We start from the raw sequence: 13,553 nt of genomic DNA, 5'->3' as shown, positions 1-13,553 counted from the left end.
AAGTGCAATCGCATTTTTTTAAAGTTTAAAAATGATGGGGGGGGGGGGGGGGGGGTGCATAAGGCGAAATGAGCACCCCCTGCCCAGTTGTCGGCTATGGGTGAGTGGTGGAATATTGCGTTGGGGAACGGGTTGCATTGGGGGACCAGGCCTCCCGTGTGATAGGGACCCAATGGGTCCCACTTGGTCTAGTATATTTCTAAATAATGAGAAAGTTCTTCTCAGCATTATTCCAGATTGTGCTTCTACCAACAGGATCTTTCCTTGTACATCACTTAGTAGGTGGGCTCCTTCTACTGACAGAATTTCAAATTGCAATATGTCCACTAATTGATTTAAATTATATTCAACCTGTTCTTAACATTGTTTTATTATCTTTTTTTTTGATGAACAAAATTATATGCATCTGTGAATGAAATAGAACTACATATCAAAAAAGAACTTGCGGCTATATCATAGCAAGTTATAAGCTTCGTCTACGAAAATGTGCTTTTGTGTGTTAGGCGAATTTCAAGATTTTGATGCATAAATCATGCAAACTTGCTGGAAGTATATGATTCACAGAATGATAATAAGGCTAATAAGAATAAATTGAAAGCATTCAGTCCTGCTTTCTTTGTGTAAGCGATCTAGTCCCATTTGCCCACTTATTTGCCCAGAGCTCTGCATATTTTTGTCCCCTTTAAAATACCTTTGGATCTTCTTTGAACATTACATTTGAATGTGCCTTCATCATTCCTGGCAGTGCATTCTTAATTCTCGAATGTGTTATCAAATCCTTTATTCCTAAATGTGTGCTGTGAATTATAAATATGTGGTTTAAAAACCTTCCTGGTCCATTTTTCCAACTTTTATCATTCTATTTCCTCTGAATTTAAACTCTTCCAACAATGGGGACAATTTGTCTCTGTCAACAGATCCCCTCCCAACCCTCACTGATCCGGTGAGAACTACCCCAACCTCTGCAATTAATTCACATACCATTTATTCTTGGAATCATGCTAATAAATCCCTTCTTCAATCCAACTCAGTTGCTGTGTAACATCACCAGTAGGTGATAACTAGGGTTACCATCTTTCTCACCCAAATATGGGACAAAAGGACAAATTAAGGGACAAACTCCCGAAGTACAGAAGGTCTTCGTCGAGTCACCGCTATCGAACTTAACCCATGTCTTTTTTGTTTCCCATTGCTTGCTATAGCTGTTTTTTTTAATATAGCCTTTCTTTTTTGCAGGTTTATCCATAGTTGCACATGCCAAACTGACCGAACAACACCAGAAACCTTTACTGAAACTTTTTGTTTTGGAAGGAATTGGCAAAATCCAACTTTGTTTTATCAAGATTCAAGTCTGCATGGCTCACATAAAAATCTGAATTCTTCAGAAGCACTCTACAGATTGCCATTGCTGAAATCCACTGCTCCTCTTAGCATGTGTGTACATTTGAATTCCACTGGGTGGCAGTAATGATGCTCCTACTACTTTCAAAGGGGTCTGAATGCAATCACCACCTACAAGGCGAAATCAAGATACAAGATACAAGATACATTTATTCGTCACATGTGCCAGATGGCACAGTGAAATGAAATTCCCATACAGCCATACAATAAAAATAAGGGACCTGATGGTGTACCCGGTCGTGTTCTAAAAACCTGTGCGGACCAACTGGCTGGAGTTTTTACTGACATTTTCAACCTCTCACTTCTGAGGTCTGAGGTTCACACCTGCTTTAAAAGGGCATCAATAATGTCGGTGCCCAAGAAGAGCAAGGTGACGTGCCTCAATAAAAATCGGACAGTGGCACTAACGCCTGTGGTGATGAAGTGCTTTGAGAGGTTGATCATGGCGCAAATCAACTCATACCTCGACAAAAACCTGGACCCACTGCAGTTCGCTTACCATCCCAACAGATCAATAGTGCGATGCGATCTCGCTGGCTCTCCACTCCACTCTGGACCACTTGGACAACAGAAACTCATATGTCAGGCTGTTATTCATTAACTACAGCTCAGCATTTAATACAATCATCCCCTCCAAGCTGGTTACCAAACTCGCAAAACTGGGTCTCTGCGCAACCCTCTGCAATTGGATCCTCGACTTCCTCATTCACAGACCACAGTCTGTACGTATTGGTGGAAATGTGTCAGCCTCGATAGCAAGGGAGCACCTCAAGGCTGCGTGCTCAACCCCCTGTTGTACTCACTCTATAGTCATGACTGCGTAGCCGGTCATAGTGCAAACTCCATCATCAAGTTTGCCGATGACACCACTGTTGTGGGACGTATCACTGATGGAGACGAGTCAGAGTATAGAAGAGAGATCGACCGATTGACCAAATGGTGCCAGTGCAATAACCTAACTCTCAACACCAGCAAAACCAAGGAGCCGATTGCCGATTGCAGATACAATTTGGAAGTGGTAGAATGGGTGTGCATATATCTGAAGATCTCTCCTGGTCCCAGAACACTGTTGCAATTATAAAGAAAGCACATCAGCGCCTCTACTTCCTGAGAAGATTACGGAGAGTCGGTATGTCAAGGAAGACTCTCTCGAACCTCTACAGGTGCACAGTAGAGAGCATGCTGACCGGTTGCATCGTGGCTTGGTTCGGCAACTTGAGCGCCCAGGAGCAGAAAAGACTTAAAAAAGTAGTAAACACTGCCCAGTCCATCAGCGGCTCTGACCTCCCTACCATCGAGGGGATTTATCGCAGTTGCTGTCTCAAAAAGGCTGGCAACATCATCAAGGACCCACACCATCCTGGCCACACACTCATCGCTCAGATGCCTTCAGGTAGAAGGTACAGGAGCCTGAAATCTGCAACATCCAGGTTCAGGAACCACTACTTCCCCACAGCCATCAGACTATTAAACTCAACTCAAACAAAAATCTGAACTTTTTAATAGCCTATTGCACTTGATCTGCTTATTTATGTGTGTATATATATATTGAATGGCATATGGACACACTGATATGTTCTGTATTTATTTATGCCTACAATATTCTGTTGTGCTGAAGCAAAGCAAGAATTTAATTGTCTTATCTGGTGCACATGACAATAAACTCTCTTGAATCTTGAATCTTGAATCACTTGAGAACATTGAGAAGGGGAAAGTTTAATGGAGGTGTGCAGGGCAAGTTTTTTCCAAAGAAAGTGGTGGAGGCCTGGAACATACTACAATACCAGGGTTAGGGGTGGAGGTAGATACGATAGTGGTGGTTAAGAGGCATTTGGATAGGCACGTGGAAGTGCAGGGAATAGAGGGATATGAATCCTGTACAGGCAAATAAGATTAGTTTACCTTGGCATCATGTTCGACACGAACGTTATGGGCTTAAGGGTCCTTACTTGTGCTGTTCTGTTCTCTGCTCTATGTTCTATGTTCTACGAACAACCTGGCTGATGTTACATTTCTGATGCACTAACACTTTTCGTACAATTAAGCTCTAAACCAATCTGCAGTCCCCACCTATGTTAAACAAATAGAAATTGCAGGAATCAAGTAGATTAAAAAACATAAACAGAATCATAACATAAGGAAGCCATTCAGCATCACAAGCCTGGGACAGTTAAAGACGGATCCATTCACAAGTTATTAGGAGTAGAATTAGGCCCATCGAGTCTGCTCCGCCATTCAATCATGGCTGATCTCTGCCTCCTAACCCCATTTTCCTGCCTTCTCCCCATAACCATTTTAATCAAGAATTTGTCTATCTCTGCCTTAAAAATATCCACTGACTTGGCCTTCACAGCCCTCTGTGGCAATGAGTTCCACAGATTAACTACCCTCTGACTAAATAAGTTCCTCCGCACCTTCTTTCTAAAAGAGCGCCCTTTAATTCTGAGGCTATGACCTCTGGTCCTAGACTCTCCCACCAGTGGAAACATCCTTTCCACATCCACTCTATCTATGCCTTTCATTATTCTGTAAATTTCAATGAGGTCCCCCCTCAACCTTCAAAACTCATGCAATTAGAGGCCCAGTGCTGTCAAACGCTCATCATAACCCACTCATTCCTGGAAACATTCTTGTAAACCTCCTCTGGACCCTCTCCAGCACATCCTTCCTCAGATATATGGCCCAAACTTGCTCATAGTACTCCAACTGTGGCCTGACTAGTGTCTTAAATCATTCTAATCCTGTTCTCTTGTCTGAAGTACACATCCAAGTACTTTTTAACTGTGATGAGATTTGTCATCATCTCCTTGCTGAGGGGGATGAGGTTGCTGTCACAGTTAAGGGGAACATCTCTGTCGTTGTGAGACGGCAGCTCTTCCAGCTGCGCTACTGTGCAATCATTGCTGATGCAATTTTAGAGAAGGTCAATGCATTCCGCAAATGTACAAGTGAAGGCCTATGTAATTAGAGCGCATGGTATTGGGGGTAGGGTGTTGACATGGATAGAAAATTGGTTGGCAGACAGGAAGCAAAGGTCTGTGGAATTCTCTGCCTCAGAGGGTGGTGGAGGCAGGTTCTCTGGATGGTTTCAAGAGAGAGCTAGATAGAGCTCTTAAAAATAGTTGAATCAGGGGATATGGGGAGAAGGCAGATTGGGGATGATCAGCCATGATCGCATTGAATGGCGGTGCTGGCTAGAAGGGCCAAATGGCCTACTCCTGCACCTATTGTCTATTGCCTATTGTCTATTGTCTATAGTAGGAGTGAACGGGTCCTTTTCATAATGGCAGGCAGTGGCGAGTGGAGTGCCGCAAGGCTCAGTGTTGGGGCCGCAACTGTTTACCATATACATTAATGATTTGGAAGAGGGAATTAGGAGCAACACTAGCAAGTTTGCGGATGACACAAAGCTGGGTGGCAGTGTAAACTGTGAAGAGGATGTTAGGAGGTTGCAGGGTGACCTGGACAGGTTGAGTGAGTGGGCAGATGCGTGGCAGATGCAGTACGATATAGATAAATGTGAGGTTATCCACTTTGGCAGCAAAAACAAGGGGGCAGATTATTATCTCAGTGGGATTAGGTTAGGTAAGGGGGAGGTACAGCGAGACCTGGGTGTCCTTGTATACCAGTCACTGAAATTTGGGGTGCAGGTACAGCAGGCAGTGAAGAAAGCAAATGGAATGTTGGCCTTCATAACAAGAGGATTTCAGTATAGGAGTAAAGAGGTTCTTCTGCAATTGTATATGGCTCTGGGAAGACCACATCTGGAGTATTGTGTACAGTTTTGGTCTCCTAATTTGAAGAAGGACATCCTTGTGATTGAGGCAGTGCAGCGTAGGTTCACGAGATTGATCCCTGGGATGGTGGGACTGTCATATGAGGAAAGATTGAAAAGATTAGGCTTGTCTTCACTGGAGTTTAGAAGGATGAGGGGGTTTCTTATAGAAACATATAACATTATAAAAGGGCTGGACAGGCTAGATGCAAGAAAAATGTTCCCAATGTTGGGTGAGTCCAGAACCAGAGGCCACAGTCTTAGAATAAAGGGGAGGCCATTTAGGGCTGAGGTGAGTAAAACCGTTTTCACCCAGAGAATTGTGAATTTGTGGAATTCCCTGCCACAGAGGGCAGTGGAGGCCAAATCACTGGATGGATTTATGAGAGCGTTAGATGGAGCTGTATGGGCTGGTGGAATCAAGGGATATGGGGAGAAGGCAGGCACGGGTTATTGATTGGGGACGATCAGCCATGATCACAATGAATGGCGGTGCTGGCTCGATGGGCTGAATGGCCTCCTCCTGCACCAATTTTCTATGTTTCTCTGTAATATCGGTAAAGGGACCATACGAAAGGAAGATATGAAACAAATACCGAAAATGTGGGAAATACTCACAGATTAAGCAACAGCTGATGGGTGGCACGGTGGCGCAGCGGTAGAGTTGCTGCCTGACAGAGCTTGTCAGAGACCCGGGTTCGATCCTGACTCCGGGTGCAGTCTGTACGGAGTTTGTACGTTCTCCCCGTGATCGAATGCGTGGGCTTTCTCCGAGATCTTTGCTTTCCTCCCACACTCCAAAGACGTACAGGTTTGTAGGTTAATTCGCTTGGTAGGTTTGTCCCTAGTGTGTGTAGGAATGTGTGTAGGATAGTGTTAATGTGCAGGGATCACTGGTCAGTGCGGACTCGGTGCGCCAAAGGGCCTGTTTCCATGCTGTATCTCTAAACTAATCTAAACTAAATCTGTGGAAAGAGAGATAGTCAACATTTCAGGAACTAAAAGAAAACTGTAGTGAAGTAGTACCATCATGGAACAGGAGAGGGCGATATTTACCCAGTCTGAAGAAGGGTCTCGACCCGAAACGTCACGTATTCCTTTTCTCCAGAGGTGCTGCTTGACCCGCTGAGATACTCCAGCTTTTTGTGTCAGTCTTCACTTTACCTATTTACAGGGTAAATACCAGAAATCAAAGAATGATAAATTCATACAGGTGTGATTAAATGACAATGTGTCCCACCACATCTATGCTGACCACTGTCTGTAATAATCCCATCTTCCAGCCCTTGGCCTGTAGACACCTCTGCCTATGTGATTAAAGTGCCTATCTCAACTCTTTCTAACTGCTGTCACTGACTCTGTATCCACCACTTTTGCGCCACGCCATCTAAGTAAAGGCTGTGGCTGAGTAAAAGCCTATGCAAATCCCTTGGATAGAGTATGATATTCCCAAAGAAGCAGCCAGACGAGGGCACGGTGGTGCACTGGTAGAATTGCTGCCTTACAGTGCCAGAGACCCAGGTTCGATCCTGATAATGGGTGCTGTCTGTACGGAGTTTGTATGTTCTCCCTGTGACCTGCATGGGTTTTCTCCGGGTGCTCTGGTTTCCTCCCACACTCCAAAGATGTACAGGTTTGTAGGTTAATTGGCTTAGGTAAAATTTGTAAATTGTCCCTAGTTTATGTAGGGTAGCATTAGTGTGTGGGGATCTCTGGTTGGTATAGACCCGCCGGGCTGAAGGGCCTATTTCCACTAAACTAAATAATTGAGGGATAGTAGACCTCCTGATCTAAATGGTCTTATAAGCTCTGGCACCAAAGATACATTCACCAATTTCACTTTTAGGGCAACTTCTAGTTAACTTCCGGCTAAGGGCAGGCTGCCATATGGGTTCCATAAACCCAACTATATTCCATCAATGGCTTAGCATATTGATGTTGTTTACAGCAGAGAGAGGCCAGTTCAGGACTTGGGTACTTAGTGACATGGGTAGTTGAAAGGCTAATGCCCCTGTCCCACGTAGGAAACCAGAACGGAAACCTCTGGAGACTTTGCACCCCACCCAAGGTTTCCGTGCGGTTCCCGGAGGTTGCAGGTGGTTGCCGGAGGTTGCAGGGAGTGGAAGCGTGGGAGTAGGGAGACTGACAAAAACCTCCAGGAACCGCACGGAAACCTTAGGTGGGGTGCAAAGTCTCCAGAGGTTTCCGTTCAGGTTTCCTAAGTGGGACAGGGGCATAATTCTGACAGAAGAACAGAACATGCTGGATATACACTACATATAGGCAGTGTAGAGACGAACAGTGTTAAATATAAATAAATGCTTCTGTTTTTCATTTTTATTTGACATATCAAGAACATATGGTTTGCTACAGGAGTAGGTGTAGCGGTAACATGATAACATCTAAATGTAAACCACAAATATGCTCGTCAAAAAGGATCGTCAATTTATGGAACTCACATTGTTAACCGGCTGAGAGGAGGAAAGAAAAGGAAAATGGGCCAACAACATTCGTCAATGTTTCCACTTTATGAACATTTTGGGACTTACAGAACATCGCTATTAGTTTATAGAGAATAACATACCGATAGCTAGACCTTGATATGTGCATATACAGAAGTAAGCTGAATGGAAGCAGACAAAAGATTGTTAGAAAGCTTTCAATACACTCAGTGAAAGGTTGCACTTAACTCCTGCTTTGGGAAAAAACTAACTTCTAGTTACAGAAGTTTAAGTAGATTTCTATTGCAATTAGACAAGTAGCAAATGACTCTCAGACCTCATCTCCAATAGAGATGACATATTCATCATATGAAAGACTACTTTCTCTTATTGTGCGGTGCATCACTTTGCTGTGTTTAGGGAAACCAGTGAAGTAGTCTTGAAAATTGAATATGATCCAACGCCATTATTGATGGATGGCAGGTATAGGGAAGGGATGATATCCAGATGACAGTCAGAAGATGTACGGCATTCTTGGGACTATTCTTGGGACCAACACCTGGAGTACTGTGTGCAGTTTTGGTTTCCAAATTTGAGGAAGGACATTCTTGCTATTGAGGGAGTGCAGCGTAGGTTCACGAGGTTAATTCCTGGCATGCCGGGACTGTCATATATTAAAAGAATGGAGCAACTGCGCTTGTACATACTGGAATTTAGAAGGATGAGAGGGTATCTTATTGAAACATATAAGATTATTAAGGGATTGGACACGCTAGAGGCAGGAAACATGTTCCCGATGTTGGGGGTGTCCAGAACCAGGGGCCACAGTTTAAGAATAAGGGGTTGGCCATTTAGAACGGAAATGAGCAAAAACTTTTTCACACAGAGAGTTGTGAATCTATGGAATTCTCTGCCTCAGAAGGCAATGGAGGCACATTCTCTGGATGCTTTCAAGAGAGAGTTGGATCAAGCTCTTAAAGATTGCGGTCAAGGGATATGGGGAGAAGGCAGGAACGGCGTACTGATTGTGGATGATCACCTATGATCACAGTGAATGGTGGTGCTGGCTCGAAGAGCCAAATGGCCTACTCCTGCACCTAGTGTCTATTGTTTAACATGATGGTACTGTTTCTCTCTCTGGTACTATCTAACACTCTTACTCCATTAAGCATCTTACTCCCCTTTTTCTAATTCTATATGTTGAGCCCATTCCCTGCCCATTTATCTTGGTCTTTTTACAACCATACTCATGGACGTCCCTGTGAGGATCACATAGTACTGATCCTCTTAAGATGCAACACCTTTTGTTCAACAATAAGCCACAAATTCCAAAAATCTGAAACCTCTCTCCCAAACATTGCCGCAAGTCCGTCTTTAATTGTCCTTTTCTTATTTCTACTTACATTGGACATAGCATTGCTCGTATATTTGCAGAGACTGCAACATGTTATTTCCTTCTTAGCTCCTGGCAGTTTAACAGAGGAAGTCACTGAGACATTGCATCACAAAATCATATATCACGGACAGGGCCCCAGGTTCCCAGCCAAGGTCCGTAGAATCATAGAAATACTATAATAGACTTTATATCTCTATGGCAGAATGGAAAGTAATCAAAATGTGCACATAGAAAGTGCCTGTGAGTTAATAGACCAAACAGATCTAAGCTACATTTTAAAATAAAATTGCATACATGTAAGCCCACGTAACAAGCAAAATGTTTAGATCACCTCTGAAAAGTACAAAGTTACAATACCACTTGACTGTGAAATGAAAAAAAAATTAATTAACTAGATCCTGGAAAACCAATAGCTATTGGCGAAAAACCAGTCCAGGCATTACATTTTGGGCTGTGTATTTATGTGTGTCTTAGTTGTGTGTATGTTAGTTGTCTGTGCATGATGTGTGTGTGTTAGTTATCCATGCGTTGTCTATGTGCTTGTGGGAGGGAAGAAGAGAAGGGAGGGAGGGAGAGAAGGGAGGAAGGAGAGAAGGAAGTAGAGAAAGAAGGGAGGGAGGGAAGGAGAGAAAGAAGGGAGGAAGGGAAGGAGAGAAGGGAAAAGAGAGAGAGGAAGGAGAGAAAGAAGGGAGGGAGGGAAGGAGAGAAGGGAAAAGAGAGAGCGGAAGGACGGAGGGAAGAACAGAAGGGAGGGAGGGAAGGAAGGGAAGGGAGGGAGGAAAGGGAGGGAGGGAAGGGAAGGAGAGAAGGGAGGGAGAGGGCCGGCAGCAGGAGCGGATGTGAACTGAGCGAACGGATGTGAACTGAGGCCGAGGTTTGTAAACGATGCTCCAACCCCCGGCCCAACCCTCCCTGTATTGTTCACCGCATCTCCCCGGGGAGAGAGAGGGGTGGAGCCAGGGCTGTGTGCGTGAAGCATGGTGACTGGAGGGGCGGGAGCGCTGCCCCGGGACCATGAGGGAACGACCCACCTCCCCCTCTCTCCCATTCCCCCTCACACTCCCCTCCCCATCTACCCCTTTCTTCCCCTCCACCCCTCTCTCTCTCTCCACCCCTCTCTCCCCCCTCCACCCGGGGTATATCTACCCGAGCCGAGAGTAGATTATGCCAAAGATCCTAGAGCGGAGCTTTGCATTACTCTAGCGTGGGTCCCCCTTAGGCGCGGGGCCCAATTGGGAGCAATAGGTCCAGTCGGCTTGAGGCCGGCCCTGATCACGGAAATAGGGAAATAGCCTTCAAAGTATCATCCACAATGACCATGAAACATCCCATTTTATTTTCCTCATTCACATTAATTCCAACAGATTCCACCAGTCCACAACACATGAGAGGCAATTTACACTACCCCAATTAATCTATCAACTCACACATCTTTGGTCTGAGTTCCAATACTTCCTTGGCCAAATGCATTTCTTTTGCACAATCAAGTTCAGGTTTCTTACCAAACTGAAAATGTAGCTACTATTTTTTTTAAATATTTGACTTTGGGTCAATTGAATTGTTTGGCTGTAAATGATAAGTGCCACTTAGTATGTTACATGAAAATAAGTGTAACCTATGCAGGTTAATTTAAATATTTCATCTTTCGATTTTAATGCACAAGGCAGGGAGATCCAAGTTATAAATAATCTGCATTGGTTAGTGGGTTTGCTATTAAGTAAGCATAATATGGGTGAGATCTGTGTTGGATGGTTGTGCAAAATGAGCAATTCAAAATGATCAACCCATTATACATCTTTTCTTTTAAACAACAGGTGATATATAAAACTATTAATTCACTGTTGATGACTTTGCAGAAGTCCTAATTCACTCAAATGGGTGTTTCTCAAGACATACACTTCTGGCTGCAATGGCTCCGGCTCATTAGATTTGTTGGTGCCCTTTTTATATGCAACCCCTATATTCAGTAGAGCTAAGATTGATATGGTCAGGACCAACACATATTATCAGAAAATCCATACTGAAAGTGAGTCATGCATGCTTAAGTGTAATTTATAGCAATGACATTCAAATATGTGGGGTGATGTTATAGACATGCACAAAATCATGAGAGGAATAGATTGGGTAGACACATAGAATCCAGTGTATTGGAATCGAGAACCAGAAGACATAGGTTAAAGGTGAGGGGGGAAAGATTTAATAGGAACCCGAGGGGTAACTTTTTCACACAAAGGGTGGTGGGTGTATAAATGAACTCCCGGAGGGGGTAGCTGATGTAGGTACTATCACAATGTTTAAGAAACAATTGGACAGGTATATTGATAGGATATGGATCAACACAGGCAGGTGGGACTAGTGTAGATGGGACATGTTAGCTGGTATAGGCAAGTTAGGCTGAAGGGCCTGTTTCCACACTACATCACTCGATGACTCTATACACAAGATAGTCAGGCTGACAGTGGGCCCTGAGACACAGCCATGTGTTCGCTTTGGTAAAGTGCATTTAATTTTGTTCCACTTTGAATAATCCATCCTCTTCACATCTTACATCATCATTACAAAGGGCTTTCCCCAGTGCACATTTTGCAGCCCTGTTCACTGATTATCGTGTTCCATCTTCTGCCGCGTGCCTTCAATAGGTTGTTTTCCACTCTGACCCTCTGCATCTTTGCCTTGTTGGAGAAGAAAGGGTGTTGACAGTCCAACTTGTTCAGCCTTCCACCTCACCTTCCTTGTTGTTCACATCATGGACAGGACATCGTATTTCTGAACATTTCAGCCCACATACCCACTGCAAAGTGTTATCACTTCCTCAATCAGCCTCTTTGCAGTCGTGCACAGTCTTAAGGTGCAGCTGTTTAAAACCCACAGTCAGAAATAAAAACTATCTTAAATAGACTTATGTTATAATATTATCATTAACATGGGATATGTCCCTGCTTTCCACCAACCCTCCCATAACAACTTTTGTTCTTCCCTTCCTGTAGATATTTCTATAGGTACTATGAAGAAACTATTTGGTAACTTCCTCAGACCATTTTTCAATGAGGGTTCTTGTTCTTTCTATCTCCTGCTTCTTCCCTTGTTGGGGCTGGTTTTGTTGACATTTTGCATGCATGCACTTGCAGCATGTACTTAACACAAGGAAATTGAAAACTACTGAACTGCATCCCAATATCTTCCTTTTCTGCATAGTTTAGTCCTAAAATCCCAGTTTTGTGACTGAGGCCAGTTTTACTTCCAGCACGCATGAACATAAAGAATAAGCAAGTCTTTTTTAATTATCAGTCTATGCTATAAAGGTGAATAAATATTTTTGGTGCAGAAGACCCCACTACATTGAAAATTGAAATCCACATTCATTGAAAATAATTGTCATAGTCAAACAGCTTAGAAATAAGCCTCGTGCCCCAAGTCGTCCATGCCCACCAAGATACCCATCAAAGTTAGTCTCATTTGATCGTGTTTGATTCATAGCGCTCTAAACCTTTCCTATCCATGTCATGTCCCTGTCATAGAAATTAATGGATTCATGGAGACTGACCAAATAAAGAAAAAAATATTCAGCCAGAGGGTGGTGAATCGGTGGAATTCATTACCACAGAGTGCCTTGGAGACCAGGTTATTGGGTATATTTAAAGCAGAGGTTGGTAGGTTCTTGATTAGCAAGGGTGTTAAAGGTTAGGGGGAGAAGGCAGGAGAATGGGGTTGAGAGGGGAAAATAGATCAGTCATGATCGAATGGCAGAGCAGACTCGATGGGCTGAATTAACTAATTCTGCTCCCACGTCTTATGGAAAAATATTTCTGTTGTCAAGAGAAACATAGCCAGCTTAGCGTGTTTTTTAGTTTATTCTTTGACTTTATTGACCATTGTGGGTCCCAATTGTTTGCTCAATAAGCCAGTGCACAAATGGTTGGGTTGGCGAGAGAGATGCTGTATGGTTTGCCATGTTTTATACTTGTTACCTTGAGGAAATGTGTGCATAACGAAGCACAGATGTAGCAATACAAGACCCGGGCTGTATTTAAACCTCATAATCATGCATCTTAAAATGCCAACTAAACGGAATCATGCTTTTTAACCTTTTCTCACTACATTCTAAGAATGCCATCAGTAAACCATGACAAAGTAGAGATGCTTTGAGAGATTACATAATAGCAATCATCTCATCAGCAGAAGGTATCTCGACTCGTTTTGACATTTATTGGCCCACTGACCTTTTGACTTCTTCTGGATGTTTATCACTATGGGGTTATTGGTACATAGCTTAGAACTGTATGCATCACAGCATGGTCTACAACAGCTACAACTCATCCAAGACCACAAGAAATTTCAGAGTATTGTGGACGCAGTCCAGACCATCACACAAACCAACCACCATCAGTTGACTCCATTTACACCTCGGCAAGGCCAGCAGTATAATCAAGGATGAGTTGTACCCTAGCCACACCCTCTTCTTCCATGTAAAAGGCATAGAAGTGCGAAAACGCACACCTCCCAAGTTCAGGAACAGTTTTATTCCCAGCTATTATCAGGC

The sequence above is a fragment of the Leucoraja erinacea genome, chromosome 14 (assembly GCF_028641065.1).
Source record: "Leucoraja erinacea ecotype New England chromosome 14, Leri_hhj_1, whole genome shotgun sequence".
NCBI lineage: Eukaryota > Metazoa > Chordata > Chondrichthyes > Rajiformes > Rajidae > Leucoraja > Leucoraja erinaceus.
Note: the sequence above shows the minus strand (reverse complement) of the source record.